We start from the raw sequence: 12,173 nt of genomic DNA, 5'->3' as shown, positions 1-12,173 counted from the left end.
GGGAGCTGTCTCAGACTTCACCATCCCCCCCCCCCCCCCTCACCCACACACCATTCACTAGCTGGGACATGGGGGAAGTCAGGAGTGAGGGTCAGGCAGCTCCCCCCTGTCTGTGAAGCCAGCCTCTCACTAGTAATGCAGGGAGGGAGCTGTCTCAGACTTCACCATCCTCCCCCCCCCCCTCACCCACACACCATTCACTAGCTGGGACATGGGGGAAGTCAGGAGTGAGGGTCAGGCAGCTCCCCCCTGTCTGTGAAGCCAGCCTCTCACTAGTAATGCAGGGAGGGAGCTGTCTCAGACTTCACCATCCTCCCCCCCCCCCTCACCCACACACCATTCACTAGCTGGGACATGGGGGAAGTCAGGAGTGAGGGTCAGGCAGCTCCCCCCTGTCTGTGAAGCCAGCCTCTCACTAGTAATGCAGGGAGGGAGCTGTCTCAGACTGGTATCAGGGTTAGGGCACTGTGTGCAGGAAGATCACAACACTCCTGGTATTAATAGGGATAGGGCACTGTAAGAGATGACTGTAGTAGATTGAATAAAGATCTGATGTTTCTGCTCTCCTCACACCAAACAAAAACAACACACAAGCAGAGAAGCCCTTCTTACAAAGCTGAGCTAGTGAGTTAAGTAGGAGGAAAAGGAAACATACTGGTGCCAGTGTGGCTACTTAAAAAATACACTTACCAACAATCAATTACATATATTTGAACTGTGTACAGTTCCAGCCAGGACCACCTTTCTAAAATGCACAGTGATTGGCAAATTCAACATGCACTAGCATTTCAGGTGCCTGCTAACAAAAATAATAAACAAACAAGTTCTAGTCACGTGAGTGCTGATCATTACATTACTTTTTTGTCACGCTTCCAACTGTTTCCATTTCACATCCCCCCAACCATATTGGTAACATCAATAGATAAGAGCACAGCCAGCCAATAGGAATACATACATACATATTCATTCCTAAGTGACCTTTACTGACCTGGGAAGTGTGAACACTTTGTTTCATTTTCTGTTGGTGTTCGTTAGTTTCCAGTTCCATTTCCCATCCCCCCAACCATCACCTCAGTGGTAACCTTGGTAACATCAATAGATAAGAGGGCAGCCAGCCAATAGGAACACATATTCATTCCTAACTGACCTTCAGTGACCTGGAAAGTGTTTATTTGTATCATTTTCAGTTAGTGCGCACTAAATCGAGTTAGTGCGCACTAACGGGGAGTTAGTGCGCACTAACTCGAGTTAGTGCGCACTAACACGATTTAACGATTTTTAACGATAAATCGTTAGAATTTCTATTGTATCGTGTTCTATAACGATTTAAGACGATATAAACATTATCGGACGATAATTTTAATCGTTGAAAAACGATTCACATCCCTAATGTTTACCCAGATAGAACAGTTGCGTTTATTTGTTGAGTCACGAGAACCAGCAACTTCTTCCCCTGTTGATACCTAGTGTTCAGGCAAAATGGGAACCAGCTGAATTGTGCTAATTTAACTATTATGTAAGAAAATTTCTTTATTATTCTCCTCTTGATTTCTGTCCTGTAGCCTAGGCTTATATTATGATTCCTTGAGAATATAAAAAGATATTTTGAAATAGTTATTTGTTATATTCCAATTGGATAGTTGGATAGCTATCATGCTGTCTGTAATATTTGAAGAATCTTTAGATAATTTGTTGAAATTGGAAGTTTCATTCAATGAAAATTGAATTGTAATTATTTACTTATCTGTAAATTGAAAAATCATAAATAAATAAATAAATAAATTAAAAAAAAAAGAAAATCCACCATTTCATTTTCGATTCGAAAGCCCTCTTCGCTTATGTCTTAGCACTCATCAAACCAGCTTCACCCATCATACCAGATGACCTCGCACTCCACAATGCCATGGAACTTGCAAAATACTTTGAGAAAAAAATCACTAACCTAACCGCCTCGCTCTCCACTCCATTTGCAACGCCTCCTCTCGAACCTACTTCCCCACCACAACAAAATTCAATGCTCGAATCTTTCAATCCTACATCCTCTCTGGAGATAGAAAGTATCCTCAAAAAACTAAAACCGGCTTCGCATCCTTCAGACCCAATACCACCTAATCTTCTATTCAACATCCCAACCACCATTGCTAAGCCAATCTCGAAAATCATCAACCTCTCCTTATCCCAAGGCCTAGTGTCGGACCAGCTAAAGCTCGCCATTCTCAAACCTATCCTAAAAAAACCTAACTTATTCACAATGGACCCAGACAACTTCCGCCCAATAGCTAACCTTCCCATGATTGCTAAAATCATGGAAAAAATAGTTAACAAACAGCTATCGGAATACCTGGAGCAACATAACATTCTCTCCCCCTCAATATGGCTTCCGGAAAACCTTTAGCACAGAAACACAAAATGGCGCCGGCCGTACGGCAACACGATTCGAGTGCAGGAGGTCGTTCCCGGACCCCCGCTGGACCCCCAGGGACATTTGGCCAGCTTGGGGGGGCCTCCTGACCCCCACAAGACTTTCCAAAAGTCCAGCAGGGGTCCGGGAACGACCTCCTGCACTCGAATCATGTTGCCGTACGGCCGGCGCCATTTTGCAATATGGCCGGCGCCACCTTTGCCCTGTCATATGACAGGGCAAAGGTAGCGCCGGCGCCATTTTCTATCAACGCACCCGTAGCCCGAGAGTGGAATATCACAACGGGACCCCCCCACTGGACCCCAGGTAATTTAAGACATTTGGGGGGAGTTCGGGAGGGTGGGGGATTTATTTTAAAGGGTTGGGGTGGGTTTTAGGGATGTTTTAGTGTGCCGGTTTTCCCACCCTCCCCGATTTACACGATATTTACAAAAACAAAACCGCGACGATTCGATTCCCTCCCCCCCCCCAGCCAAAATCGATCGTTAAGACGATCGATCACACGATACACATCTCTAGACCTCAGAAACCTAAAACCTTTCCTTCATTTTCAGGACTTCAGATTAGTGCTGCAATCCATCATCCTCCCAAAATTGGACTATTTCAATTCCCTTCTCCTCAGTCTCCCAGCCAACCATATCAAACCCCTCCAAATGGTCCAAAATTCTGCAGCCAGGATTCTCACCAATACCAAACAAAGGGAATATATTACCCCCACCCTATAATATCTCCACTGGCTACCCATCAAATCCAGAATTCTATTCAAAGTCCTCACGATCATATATAAAGTGAAACACAACCTTACATCCCTCAACACCTCTATACAACTAAGACCACATACCTCCTCTAGACTAGGGATGTGAATCGTTTTTGAACGATTAAAATTATCGTCAGATAATTTTAAAATCGTCCTAAATCGTTAGAGTGCACAATACAATACAAATGCCCCCGATTTATCGTCAGGGGCATTTGTATTGTATCGTTAAATAGGGCACAGGAATTATTTGGGGGAGGGCGGGAAATCCGGCACACCAAAACAACCCCTAAACCCACCCCGACCCTTTAAAACCGATTCCTTACCTTCCCCCACCCTCCCAAACCCCCACAAAATGTTAAATTACCTGGTGGTCCAGTGGGGGGGGGGGGGCCCAGCGCAATCTCCCGCTCTCGGGCCATCGGCGCCATTTTGGCTGCCACTAATTAAAATGGCGCCGATGGCCCGATAAAAAAAAAAAAAACAACCCGACCCTTTAAATCGACCCCCCTTAGCCTCCCCCACCCTCCCGACCCTTTTTTTTTAGGGAGACCCGCGCCGCTAAAAAAAAAACCCCACCTGACCCTTTAAATCGACCCTACCCTCCCCACCCCCCCCCCAAAACCTTTTAAAATTACCTGGTGGTCCAGGGGGGCCTCGGGGGGCCTCGGGGAGAGATCCAGGGGGGCCTCGGGGAGAGGAGAGATCCAGGGGGGCCTCGGGAAGAGATTTCCCGTTCCCAGGCATCAGCTGTTCTAAAAAAAAATGGCGCCGATGCCCCTTTGCCCTTACCATGTGACAGGGTATCCGTGCCATTGGCCAGCCCCTGTCACATGGTAGGAACACTGGATGGCCGGCGCCATCTTTAAAGATGGCGCCGGCCATCTTTACTCATCAGCCCCTATTATAGAGTATAGTATAATAGGGGCTGATGAGTAAAGATGGCCGGCGCCAAGATGGCGTCGGCCATCTTTACTCATCAGCGCCTATTATAGAGTATAGTATAATAGGGGCTGATGAGTAAAGATGGCCGGCGCCAAAGATGGCGCCGGCCATCTTACTCATCAGCCCCAAGATGGCGCCGGCCATCTTTACTCATCAGCCCCTATTATACTATACTCTATAATAGGGGCTGATGAGTAAAGATGGCCGGCGCCATCTTTAAAGATGGCGCCGGCCATCCAGTGCTCCTACCATGTGACAGGGGCCGGCCAATGGCACGGATACCCTGTCACATGGTAAGGGCAAAGGGGCATCGGCGCCATTTTTTTTTAGAACAGCTGATGCCTGGGAACGAGAAATCTCTCCCTGAGTCCCCCCTGGATCTCTCCTCTCCCCGAGGCCCCCCTGGATCTCTCCCCGAGGCCCCCTGAGGCCCCCCTGGACCACCAGGTAATTTTAAAAGGTTTTGGGGGGGTGGGGAGGGTGGGGTCGATTTAAAGGGTCGGGTGGGGTTTGTTTTTTAGCGGCACAGGCCTCCCTAAAAAAAAAAAAATTAGCGATGTGAATTGGAATCAGAAACAATTCCAATTCACATATCTTAACGATCAGATTTTTCCCCCCCCCAGCCGAATCTGATCGTTAAGACGATCTGGCACACGATTCACATCTCTACTCTAGACCAATCAGAAGTGCCTATAAAGACACTCTTTATGCTCTGCAAGCGAAAGCATCCTTAAGAAAGTGCGCCGTTTCGACAGCAGGACCCCATCATTGGAACGCATTGCCTCCGGACCTCAAGCATGAGCCGTGCCCATTGACTTTCAAAAAAAACCTCAAGACTTGGCTATTCAGCCAAGCCTTCCCTGACACTTAACCTTCCCTCTCCCTCTGCCCGTCTCATTCGAGTGGTCACTTTAGTAAGACTCCTCAGTCCATTACTTTGTCTCTATTGTTTTTTTCAGTTATCATCTTACCGGCTTTGAGTTGACATGTTAAGCTCTGTTATGCTAAGTTATGTCCTGATCCTGGTTAATTGTCCCTGTTTTTTGTATCGCCCGTGAGCGAATTTTGCAGTTACATTGTAAACCGATGTGATTTGATTCTGGTACAGGAACGTCGGTATAGAAAAGTTAAAAATAAATAAATAAAGCATGTAAGGATAGACTTAAAGATCTAAACATGTGTACTCTGGAGAAAAGGGGAGATATGATAGTGATATGATAAAGACATTTAAATGTCTTACAGGTTTCCATGTACAGGAGACTTACCTCTTTGAATGGAAAGGAGGCTCTAGAACAAGGGATTATAGGATGAGGGTGAAAGGGTGTAGAATCAGGAGTAATCTTAGGGAATATTTATTTACAAAGAGAGTATTGGATGCATGGAATGGCCTCCCAAAGGAGGTGATGAAAACTGAAAGGTATCTGAATTCAAGAAAACATTGGATAATTACAGGGGGTCTCTGAGGGAGTGATAGGAATTGTAAAGCTAAATTAGTTGGATGGATGTGCAAACTATATAGGTCATATGGCCTTTTTCTGCTGTCATGCTTCTATATTTGTAAATCTTCTAATTGTACTACAAGGTTACAGTGACTTTAGACTGTGGCATTGGATTTGGCAGCAGGTTATGTAAAAATAAAGATCAATAAATAAGTTGTAAAAATAGCTTTTTTATTGGACTAATTTAATACATTTGTAACTCTCTATTGTTAGCTCAATAAAATTATCACTTACAACTTATTGGTTAACCTTTGTTTCTACATATTCAAGTGGACCAATATGAAAACACTTTATTTAAGGTATAGGTTTAATCAAATGGCTCCAATGTCATCTGAACAGGCCGATCTATTTCTGGTCTCATTCCATTGATTCTATGAGGCACATAATTCAATTTTTCTTAGGAAAGCAGGAATACAAGTCTATGCATGCAACACAAGACAAAACCAGGACTGCCTCAATAGATCTGCACACTGAGAGCTACACTGAGCCCTCTCATTTATTTTCACTGGCCTTTAATAGTAACATTTGTTTTAAAAAGCAAACAAACTACAAATCACTGTAATTTCTATGCCAGATTAGAACTCCGGGTGGCAGAAGGGAAAACTAAGAGGGGAATTTTCAAAATGTTTAGCCAAAGTAACTTGAAAAGTTAAACAGCTAAACCTCTGATTTGGAACCCCCACCACCACCTGAACATCTAAATTTAACTATCTAAATTTACAAGACAGCAAAATCTAGCCATTCAAACAATGGGTGGCTACAGAGTTTGGGCAGGGACTAAATGTTATTCAGCTAACACAGATTTTTAGTGCCAACCAGATAACTTGCTGGGTCATTCATTAAATTGTGTTAGGGCCTTATGACGCAATAATAGGCTCAAATGCATATTATATCACGTATGTCATGGTGATATACCCAATATTTTGCATGTCCCCGTCCAGATATCTTACTCTATAACAATGACCTTCTTTGCATGTGATTTGCATGCATGAATAATGCAAATTGATGCAAAGAAGGTCATTACTAGGCAATTCGATTCAAATGTTTTATCACGGCTGACCGAGAAGGTGGTCAGCCATGATAGAATAACAACACCTTCCTGGTATGTGTTAGATGTGCAGCGGGAGGCCCAGGACCCTAATGTGGGTCCTGAGGCTCCCGCTGCACATTTAACCCGGCAGAGAAAACAAAAAACAAAACTGCAGCCACATGGGGCAGTTGAGCAGGAGTCATTGCTGACCCCTTTTTCTACTGGGGCCACCAGAAGAGGCAGCCCCAGTTCCCCCAAAATAAGGAAAGTGTAAAGTGTACACACAGCAATGGCCCCACCATGTGCAAATTTGTACAGTCTATAAAATACAGATAGTTCTGTTCCGAAGGTATGCACATATGTTTCAGTATGTGCTAATATTTCCATTGCAAGAAAATGCTTACTTTATCTACCTAAACATACGTTTATGTCTGGCACAAAAAAAAATTATGTACGCATAATAACCCTGATTTATACGAGGAGGCAGGTATTTTATAAAGTATGCGTGTATACCATTTTGAAAATTCTTGCATGTATATTTGAAATCACCAGTTCACCAATACCTCCTCCAGTTCAATCAGCTCATCTCCAGTTCACCTAGATCTTCTAGCACTTCACCTTGCTCCCCACCAATTCACATAGACCTGCCACCCAAAAATTGCAGTAAAACAGGCAAGGCTGATTTCACTTGCACCAGTCAATTAGCAGGTGTAAAAGTGTACAAATAAGTTTAGTCATATAAATATGTATATCCCTTACAAAATAACAACTATTGCATATACTTTTGACCCTCCCCCCCCCCCCCTCAGAACACCCCTTGCCCACCTCTTTTTCCACTGGTAAAAAGGAAAATATTTCATACCCTCAACGTTTATAAAATAGCATATCTGCACATGCATGTTACTTATGCAGGTACATACTATTTTGATACGCAAAATTCCTTTGAAAATTTTCTTTATAGCCTTTTTATTTCAGCTGCAATCTAGCCACCTAGATTGTGGCAGAAAATCAGCTTCTTAGCAGTCCAAAATCACGCCAGTTGAAGTGCCTAACAGCGCCTTGAAAGTCTGCCCCTGAGTTTCTTGCATAAATCCCTTGGGACCAGATGTCTCCAGCCTGAACATTTCAACATATACTTCAGAGAACAATATTTACAACCTAAATTTTAAAAACATATTCCTTTAAAAAGAAATGTGCTATTGCTACACTTTTATGGGATTCATAAATATGGCAAACTTTATAAAAGCTTACTTATACAAACACTCTTGCAAATACTGCAGATGGCTGTAGTAAAAATGCTTTTTAAAAAAAAAAAAGAAAGAAAAATACACTTTATCAGACAGTTTTATTGCTTATACGTAATGAATCTGTTATGTTTTACTAAAGTTCACAAAACAATGTGGAGTACTGTACTTGTGTTTGTGTGCTGTCCATACAGCAAAAGAGGTGCTGGATAATTCAACTTGATACATTTGCACATTGTAATATGGAACATTTGTAATATGCTATATGGGCTAAATTTTCAATAGAGCACTTAAATGGTGTTTTAAAAGGACATGAAAACAGTACATTGCACTTCAGAGTAGACCAGCCACTGTGAGTACCCACTGACCAATAAGTTTGAGAATTGGACTGAGCGTGTTGTCCCATTTATGTACCAAGGGCCCTGGAGGTGTAGATCTCCTTCCCTTCGGAGGAATCCCGGCACTCCCAATGGCTGTGTGTTTTTCCTTTATCAGAGAAAGACAGGCCCTGGGGACTATGTAGCATCCCAGATTCATCCTCCCTGCGAACAGGGGTCCCACTGCAAGTAAAACTGAAAAACTTAAAAATGTAATCCAATTTAATGCACTTTGAATTATTTGAAAATGTCAAGAGTTTTCAGAGTGGTTTCGGATTTCCTCAAGTAGGTTCAACAAATCAGTTTAAGTAACCATGAATATTTTTCCAGGTTTGTTAAATTGTTGACAAACCTAGGTGTCATTGTACTAATCAGTGAAGATTTTTGCTAGAATGAACCAACACCATGGAAAGTTTTTTTTCATGGTGCCATATCATTTAAATAATATGCAAATGAACATCATGGCATTTTTCCTGCAATAAATCCATAGGAAATCACACTTTTTTAATTGAAAAAAACACTAACTATATTTTTCTAAGGTTTAGTTAAGTTTCATTAAAATAAAAACTTTTTTTTGTAAAATTTTTCACATGTAATTTAGCTAAAACTCCATCATTAATATGCTGATTTGCACGATATTTTAACTTATTAGCTAATAGAAATTTAGCATTATTTTTTTTTTTTAACATGGCTTCCCAAATGCTGACTTCCATGCATTTAAAAAGGCAAATAGTGCATGCAAAATTTCACAAATGTGATTCCGCACGTTGGGGAAGATTTTCAAAGGGTTACACGTGCTGTAACCTTGCATAGGCTGCCAGCACGTGCAAAGCCCCGGGGCTTTCCTGGGGGGGACATGTCGTGGGCGTGTCGCGGCTGGCGTGTCACCGGGGGCATGTTGGGGGGCGTGTTGCAGCCGGCGCATCATCAGGGGCATTCCGGGGGCGTGGCTACGGCCTCCGGACCAGCCCCTGGACCGGACCATGGCGCGCCAGCGGCCGGTCCGGCACATGCAAGTTATGCCAGTCTTTTGTTCGTGCCTGGTGCGCGAACAAAAGTACATGCACACATAGTTTTGTAAAATCTGCCCCGTTATTTGCAATATGTAATGTGTGAAATTGCATTTGTGAAGCTGTTGGTGGCTTAGGCCTGGAGTTTCCAATATCGCATGGTTAACGCATGGCTAACGCATGCGTTAGTAAAAGGGGCGTTTCCATGCAAATGAAGTAGTTTCCGCATAGCTGCAAATTTTTCCCATTCTGCGATGTTTTCGCGAATTATGAACATATTTTCATTATTCGCGATGCTATTGCGATGTGCGAAAATAAAGCTTCGCGTTTCGCGTTGTTTTCGCATTTAGCAAAAAAAAAAAAAATGTACTGCGTGCTGCGATAATGTGACGTATAAAAGGTCACTTCCTGCCCTCCTCCTTTGAGGGTTTGGAAGGAGTTTAGTAGTGGAGGTAGGTGTGTGGAGTAGGAGCAGGAGCTGTAGGAGTTTGATATATTGAATACTGAGTGTGGAGTTGTGTCTTCTGTGTTTCCATCTGTTTCCCTTAACCTGTGTCTTTTGTCATATCTGTTGGAGTGAAAGGTGGTTTGTCTCTTGTTTGTCTTTATCTGTGTGGAGGAGGAGGAGGAGTGTGGTGGTGGTGGTGATGGTGAGGAGGAGGAGTGTCGTGATGGTGAGGAGGAGGAGGAGGAGTGTCGTGGTGGTGAGGCGGAGGGTGGAGGAGGAGGATGTGGTGGTGGTGGTGATGAGGAGGAGGAGGAGTGTCGTGGTGGTGATGAGGAGGAGGAGTGTGGTGGTGGTGGTGGTGGTGAGGAGGAGGAGGAGGAGTGTCGTGGTGGTGAGGAGGAGTGTGGAGTGTGGAGGATGGAGCGTGATAGGAGTGGGAGGAGAGGACAGAAGAGGGGAGTTGAGAGTAGGGGGAGGGAGGAAGAAGGACCATGTGGTACGGGAATGAGGAGTAGGAGCAGGGACAGGGGTAGTGGGAGAGATAGGCAGGAGGAAAGTGATAGGAGGGTGGGGGTGGGGGGAAAGGGTGAGGCAGGAAAGAATGGTGGAAGGAGATACGGTTAGGCAGCCAGGCCAGAGGGGAAGGGAGCTGGAAGCGCAGGGTCAGGTGGGGGGGGGGGGGGAGGAAGGGAGTGGGGAATCGGGAGGGTTGGAGAGTGAGGGTAGGGAGGAGACCCCTCCGGAAGTGTCACCCCAATCAGGCAGCCAGGCAAGGGTCAGGCAGCATGCTATCCGCTTCAGCACGGAGGACAACGACCGGCTCATTGAAGGTGTCCTCCAGCATTATGACCACCTGTTTGGCAACCTGTCAGTGAAGACATCGAAGGCAGCCAAGGCACAGCTATGGGCCAGCACTGCAGTGGACATCAGCCGTCAGAGTGGGATCCAGCGCAGCGGGGAACAAGTGGCCCACCGGTACCGGGACATCAAGGCCCAGCTGAAGGGAAGGATAGCAGAGAGGAACGAGTACCTGTGCGAGACGGGTGGAAGGGCCCCCTGCCCTATTCGATTCACTGATATGGAGAGCCGCCTAATGCAGCGCCGAGGACCAGACGTGTTTGAGGGGTTGGATCCATGCCTTGACACATCCCACCTCGAAGATGGTAAGTTGCCCTGTAACCCCCCCCCCCCCCCCCAAGTCAAAAGCAGTCCTGCTCCAGGTTCATACACAATGCTTAGAACTGTTAGTTTTAAGTTCACCGTGTGCTCTCCTGCCCAGTCTTGCACCTCCCCCCACCCCCAGGCCACAGACTGAGACTAGCTCAGTGAGGTGTAACCCAAATGCTTAGAACTGTTTCATTTCACTTCACCATGTGCTCTCCTTACCAGTCTTGCACCTCTCCCCCACCCCCAGGCCACAGGCTATTAGGTACAGAGAAACCACATAACTCTATAAGCACCATGATATGTTATTGTATGAAAATGTGCCCATGTTTCATGCTACTGTCATGCAACGAAATGCTGTGGTACCGATGTTGTCTATCCTTTTTTCCCCCCTGTTTCCACAGAGCACTCTGGTCCCAGGCAGGAGAGTCCAGGAGACAGGTGGGAAGGCCCAGGCACCAGCCGTGATCCATCTGGGACAAGGCGGCCACCGATGTTTTCCAGGCCCTTCTATATGGATGCCATGACACAGTGGTCAGAGGAGGAGGAGGAAGAGGTGGGCCCCATGACAGCACCCGAAGGTAGCCCCCTCAGTTTGTCTAGTGCCTTCGGCATTCTGGAGTGGGAGGGCTCCCTGACCGCTGCACAGGCAAGCAGCCCACTCTGTGTCGATATAAGTCCACCAATGCCAGATATACAGCCGCTTACCCAACTAACAACACCGTTAGTGCCACCACACACCCCAGCACTTGTGCCACCAATAGCACCAGTTCCCCCACCACCAGCACCAGAACCAGCAACACCAGCCCCACCCTTCATGCCGTCCCAAGATCCTATGACTGGCACACAGGCAGAGCAATTGAGGATGGAACTGCACGGCATGAGGAGATCCGCCTCCTCGAGCTCCCCACAGCAGCATCCACCCAGACATCCACCAGCATGACTGCAGCGACTGGCACACTGAACACCATCATGCTACAAATCCTGCAGCGGATGCCGGACCAGCAGTCGTCCTCATCCACGACATCTACACCCCGAAGCAGTCCCACAGGCTCCCGAGGTCGCAGGGGTCATCCCCCCAAGATGATGCAGCCACCCACAGGACCTGCACGACGTGGCAAAGGGCCCTGAGAGTAATACAATGACGCATAAACTGGCAAGGTCAGAAGTTCACAACCACCACTGGGATGGCCATCCTGCAGAGTTGCTGTGCTGTCGAGATGGAAGAAGATGCAAGATACAAAGTAGATGAGGCGCCACATCCCACCCTCCTTGTCAGC

Source organism: Rhinatrema bivittatum, chromosome 4 (assembly GCF_901001135.1).
Source record: "Rhinatrema bivittatum chromosome 4, aRhiBiv1.1, whole genome shotgun sequence".
NCBI classification, from domain to species: domain Eukaryota; kingdom Metazoa; phylum Chordata; class Amphibia; order Gymnophiona; family Rhinatrematidae; genus Rhinatrema; species Rhinatrema bivittatum.
Note: the sequence above shows the minus strand (reverse complement) of the source record.